Source organism: Capsicum annuum, chromosome 2 (genome assembly GCF_002878395.1).
Source record: "Capsicum annuum cultivar UCD-10X-F1 chromosome 2, UCD10Xv1.1, whole genome shotgun sequence".
Lineage (NCBI taxonomy): Eukaryota > Viridiplantae > Streptophyta > Magnoliopsida > Solanales > Solanaceae > Capsicum > Capsicum annuum.
In genome coordinates, this window is record NC_061112.1 from 148555208 (window position 1) to 148561064 (window position 5857).

At 45.8% G+C, this 5857-nt stretch overlaps 1 protein-coding gene across 2 annotated transcripts in view; it reads right to left on the bottom strand.

Annotated features, from left to right (window-relative positions):
- Positions 1 to 5857, bottom strand: part of LOC107860416 — a 23084-nt gene that overhangs the window by 4871 nt on the left and 12356 nt on the right. For both annotated transcript variants that reach the window (XM_016705761.2, XM_047407499.1), the window contains exons 9-11: positions 5632 to 5733; positions 5173 to 5529; positions 4967 to 5080 (exon numbers count right to left, since the gene is read on the bottom strand). The gene's annotated coding sequence lies outside the window, so the exon portion shown is untranslated. The remainder of the gene's footprint in view (positions 1 to 4966; positions 5081 to 5172; positions 5530 to 5631; positions 5734 to 5857) is intronic.

A 5857-nucleotide genomic window follows, 5' to 3' on the forward strand; every position in this document is an offset into this window, starting at 1 on the left:
GGCTGAGGGTTGGGTCTTGGAATATAGGGACCCTTCAGGGTAAGTCCATAGAGCTTGTGAAGATTCTTAGGAAGAGGAGGATCAACATTGCGTGTGTCCAAGAGACCAAGTGGGTAGGGTCTAAGGCTAGGGATGTGGATGGGTACAAGCTGTGGTACTCTGGGAGCGACAGGCGTAGGAATGGAGTTGGCATCTTAGTAGATGAAGAGCTTAGAGGTCAGGTAGTGGAGGTGAAGAAGATCAACGATAGGTTGATGACTATTAAGTTGGTCATTCGGGGGTTTACCCTGAACGTGTGTAGTGCTTATGCGCCGCAAGTGGGATCGGAGGGGGAGGAGAAGATGCGGTTTTGGGAGGCTTTGGAGGAGGTGGTGAGAGGCGTGCCTAGTTCGGAGAAGATTGTTGTAGCAGGGGATTTCAACGGGCACATAGGGGCGCTACCGGGAGGCTTTGGTGATGTGCATGGTGGTTTTGGTTTTGGGGAGAGAAATGAAGAGGGGGCGACCCTATTGGAGTTTGCGAGGGCCTTTGGGCTGGTGGTGGTGAACTCGGGCTTCCCGAAGAAGGACGAGCACCTGATCACCTTTCGAAGCGCGGTAGCTAGGACTCAGATTGACTTTTTGTTGCTTAGGAGAGGGGATAGGGCGTTGTGTAAGGACTGTAAAGTCATCCCAAGTGAGAATCTTTCGACCCAGCATAGGCTCTTGGTTATGGATTTGGGTATAAAGAAGAATAGAAAGAGGAGGAGTAAGGAGGGTAGATCGAGAATTAAGTAGCGCGGCCTGACGCCAGTGAATGCGTGGGAGATAGGGGAGAGGTTGGCGGGAATAGGGGTGTGGGAGTGTAGGGGGGACGTGGATAGTATGTGGGACAGGGCGGCAAGGTGCATCAGGGAGAATGCAAGTGAGGTGTTGGGTGTTTCTAGGGGCCGGGCCGGGCACCATCGGGGGGATTGGTGGTGGAAAGAAGAGGTGGAGAAGAAAGTGGGGACCAAGAAAGAGGCGTATGCTAAGTTGGTGGAAAGTAAGGACGAAGAGGAGAAGCGGGTAAACAGGAAAGAGTACAAGCTAGCGAGGAAGGAGGCGAAGTCAGCAGTCACGGCAGCTAAGACGGCCGCTTTTGAGAGCTTGTATGCAGGGTTACAGGGGAAAGGAGGAGAGAAAAAGTTGTTTAGACTCGCTAAGGCTAGGGAGAGGAAGGGTCGTGATCTCGATCAGGAGAGGTGCATTAAGGGGGAGGACGGTAGAGTGCTGGTGGAGGACGGCGACATTAAGAAGAGATGGCAGTCGTATTTTCATAGGCTCTTGAATGACGAAGGGGATAGAGCTATTGTGTTAGGGGAACTGGAGCACTCAGAGGAGTGTCGGGATTTTAGCTATTGTAGACGTTTTAAGGTAGAAGAGGTTAGACAGGCTGTCCGCAGGATGCGAAGGGGTAGGGCGACGGGGCCGGATGAGATACCGGTGGAGTTTTGGAAGTTCGTTGGAGAGGCTGGTGTAAGGTGGTTGACTGGATTGTTTAATGAAATCTTCAGGACGGCAAAGATGCCCGAGGCGTGGAGGTGGAGTACCATGATCCCTCTCTATAAGAATAAGGGGGACATTCAGAGTTGCAATAACTATAGGGGGATTAAGTTATTGAGTCACTCTATGAAGATCTGGGAGAGAGTGGTCGAGGTGAGGCTGAGACGGTTAGTGTCTATTTTGGAAAATCAATTCGGATTTATGCCCGGCCGCTCGACAACGGAGGCAATCCACCTGGTACGGAGGTTGGTGGAGCAGTATAGGGAGAGGAAGAAGGATCTGCACATGGTGTTTATCGACCTGGAGAAGGCATACGACAAAGTCCCCAGAGAGGTGCTTTGGAGATGCTTGGAGGTGAGTGGAGTACCGCTGGCATATATCAGAGTAATTAAGGATATGTATGATGGAGCGAAAACCCAGGTGAGGACGGCGGGAGGAGACTCAGAGCATTTCACTGTCAGCTCTTTCACTGTCCTGACAGGATTGCATCAGGGATCTACTCTTAGCCCCTTTTTGTTTGCGCTGGTGATGGATGTGTTGACGCGACGTATTCAAGGGGAGGTGCCGTGGTGTATGCTTTTTGCAGACGATGTAGTTCTGATAGATGAGACGCGAGGGGGTGTGAATGACAAATTAGAGGTGTGGAGGCAAACTCTTGAGTCTAAAGGGTTCAGGGTGAGCAGAAGCAAGACAGAGTATGTGGAATGCAAGTTTAATGACGTGAGGAGGGAGAATGAGGTAGTAGTGAAGCTGGAAGCACAGGAGGTATGTAAGAGGGATAAGTTCAAGTATCTTGGGTCCGTGATTCAGAGTAACGGTGAGATTGACGAGGATGTCTCGCACCGTATTGGGGCGGGATGGATGAAGTGGAAACTCGCGTCGGGGGTGCTGTGTGACAAGAAGGTGCCGTCCAAGCTTAAAGGCAAATTCTACAGGGTGGTAGTCCGTCCGGCCTTGTTGTATGGAGCGGAGTGTTGGCCAGTTAAGAACTCCCACATCCAAAAAATGAAGGTGGCAGAAATGCGGATGTTGCGCTGGATGTGTGGACTGACTAGAGGGGATAGAGTTCGGAATGAGACTATCCGGGAGAAGGTTGGTGTGACTTCAGTGGAGTGCAAGATGCGGGAAGCATAATTGAGATGGTTCGGACACGTGAAGAGGAGGGGCATGGATGCCCCGGTCCGTAGGTGTGAGAGGCTAGCGTTGGATGGTTTTAGGCGGGGTAGGGGTAGGCCGAAGAAGTACTGGGGTGGGTGATTAGGCGGGACATGGAACAGTTACAGCTCACCGAGGACATGACCCTAGATAGGAAGGTCTGGAGGATGCGAATTACGGCAGAGGATTAGGGCCAGTTTGGGTCGCTAGTGTAGGGAATTACTTGGTGGGGGTTTTATTCTTGTTATGATTCCGTGGTCCGTGTTCCATGTTTTATTACGAATCTGTGTGTTTTCCTCTGCTTTCCTCTGTTTTATATTCCTTATGGGTGCCGTATTTACTATGTGTTTGGGTGATATCTCGTGCCTTGAGCCGGGGGTCTATCGGAAACAGCCTTTCTACTTCATCAGAGGTAGAGGTATGGACTGCATACATCTTACCCCCCCAGACCCCACCAGGTGGGAATACACTGGGTCTGTTGTTGTTGTTGTTGTACATGTTTTTGAAAGAGTTAAAAATGGGCTTAAAGAGGGTTAGGTGGTTACCTGAAGAAGGCTTGAGTTCAAGTAACCCCTAGCCTAAAACCGTATTTGCCCATACGGGTAGATTATTATTGTACGCTGGCGATGGCCCTGTGGCGTAGTAGATACAGAGACTCCGACCCTGGCAGCACACTTGGGTTGGGGGCTTGGCTGCCGAGTTAATGGCAGATTTCATATAGCTCGTGGAATTTCAAATTTGTAGGGTATACCACCAAGCGCAAAAGTAAAACAAAGAGTGTCACGGAATTCAGAAAATCATTCAGAGTCTTTTAAATATGCCCATGTGATTTTTATCCTATGATGTATTTATGAATTGTTTTAAACTGCTCTCATATATGTTTAATATCAAATGTTATTTTCGATTTGCTCTGCGTACCAGTACATCTGTATTGACCCCCCTACCTCTTAGGTTCTGAGGCTCAATCTAGGGCTCCCGATAAGCAATAAATACTTCGGACAGCAAAGCAGAGTTCAGTGGTGAGCCTTCTATATTTCAGAAGGCCTAATATCTTACAGTTATTTATCATTTCTATGGTTTTTGGTCTACTGGGGGCCTTGTCCCAGATTTCAGACGGTATAGTTTTTGAGATACAGTAGAAATTTCGCAGACTGAGACAGATGTTATTCAGATGTTTTGAATTGCAGTTTTCGTTATGATTTGAATTCAAAGTTAATGACCATGATTCCGTTTCATTATGTATTTCTGCATTATCTTTTAGATATGAACGGTGTGTGTGATTACAAGTTGGGCGTCCGGGCTTTCATGGTTCGGGATGCTCGTCACGGCTAGGGCCACGGTTCGGGTCGTGACAGATAAAATCATAACTTATGCCCATAGAGTTTACCTTAGATTCTTTAGTTTCGAAGAATGGAACCCTAGTCTTGACCCTTTTCTTGAAATCTTGAACTTAGAGGAAACCCTAATTTTCTCTTGCTCTTTAGAATGGAGAGGATTTAAGATGTTTTAAAACTGATAAAAGATGGATTATAACGTGTTTTGGATGATTTAAATCGTGTCGGAGAAGTTTGGGGTGAGGAAGATACCAAAATACCCCTAGGGAAAGTACGTACAAATTGTAGAAATTTTCAGTTGATAACTTATCAACTAGTTAATGGCTTATCAACTCAAGTCGTCACTTTTGTAGCTGGGATGGTTATGGGTGACGACTTGTTTAATAAGTCGTCACTTAGTTGATGACTTATCACCTCAAGTCGTCACTTTATAGCTGAAGTTGATAACATTCTGGGTAAGGCTAACGACTTGCCTGATAAGTCGTCACTTAGTTGACGGTCTATCACCTGAAATCGTCACCTTGTTGACAGGAGGACATGCTGAAGTAAAATGAGCATAACTTCCTACTCCGACATCGGATTAAGGTGAAACCAGTTGCGTTGGAAAGAATACTCGAAGATCTTTCTTTTGCTATATAGTAGGCCAAGTAATTCACTATGTACAGGGAGTAATGGTCGTTGAAAGTTGACCCAAGCTGAAGCATTCACTAAAACTAAATCGATAGAAAAGTTCTCAATTCGTGTTTGAATTAGGAGATATTTGTGACCTCAATTCATCTTCAAAGGTAATCCCACATTATAGATTTTATCATAACATATATTAACAAGGAATCATTGGGTGTAGGTCTATACGCATAGGAAGAACAACAGTTTGTAAACAAGCCCGAAAAATACGGGGTGTTAGTCCCCTCAATCTTCAAGAGTATAAGTGCTATTTGTAATGTACATAATTACCTATAGTGGTCCTTGAAGAAGTATGAAGAGCCTGGCTATATGTCCTATGACAAGATCTCAAAATTGACTCAATTGCAGCCTTCACTTTTGGGATGAAATGGCCAATACCACGAACTGCAGTATATGCAATAAAGAATGCATGAGTTCAGAACATCAAGGCTAAATGAAATAACAAATGTCCATGAGACCGAGTATATTATCATTACCATGGAGAATTTCCAAGCCAACACGCTGACTAGTAGGAGACATGACAATGGCAACCAAAGCACGAAGACCGATAACTTTCGCTTCACTTGGACTGCCTTGCTTCAGTAACTCCAATATCATATGGTTCATAGCAAATTCAATGTTATGTTCAGAAAAAGTCACGCAGAATTCGACTAGCTTATAATGTTGTACATCCTGTGTAAGCACGCCTTTTCTGAGAACTGTAAGGAGCTGTGATGTCACACTGTCAAGGTAATCCCACAAACGATCTCGAGAGTGGGAACCACCGTGAACACTCAAGTAGAATCTCAGTACACGATGTAAGAAGTCTAAGGCCATGAATCGATGGTTCTTTCCTATGAAAAGGATTGATATTATATGTGTGCTGAAAAATCTTCAAAAGGCAGCCACAACAAGGTTATACTTTTTTGCCAATAAACATTTTAATTACAGCTTACCTTCAGAAGCTTATACAGTTGCTCCATGTGAGGACCAAAGTTACTGACAAAAACATGTGGATCACCAAGACACAGAAGAAGCGTCACTAAAGGATAGCCAACCTAGAGTTGCAGAACAAATACAGATTAGAGAAATTACCAACAAACTAAGAACATAGAAATAAGTTATTACAGACAGTTTCAAAAAACAACAATACGTTTGGGGGTGGGGGGGGGGGGGGGGGGG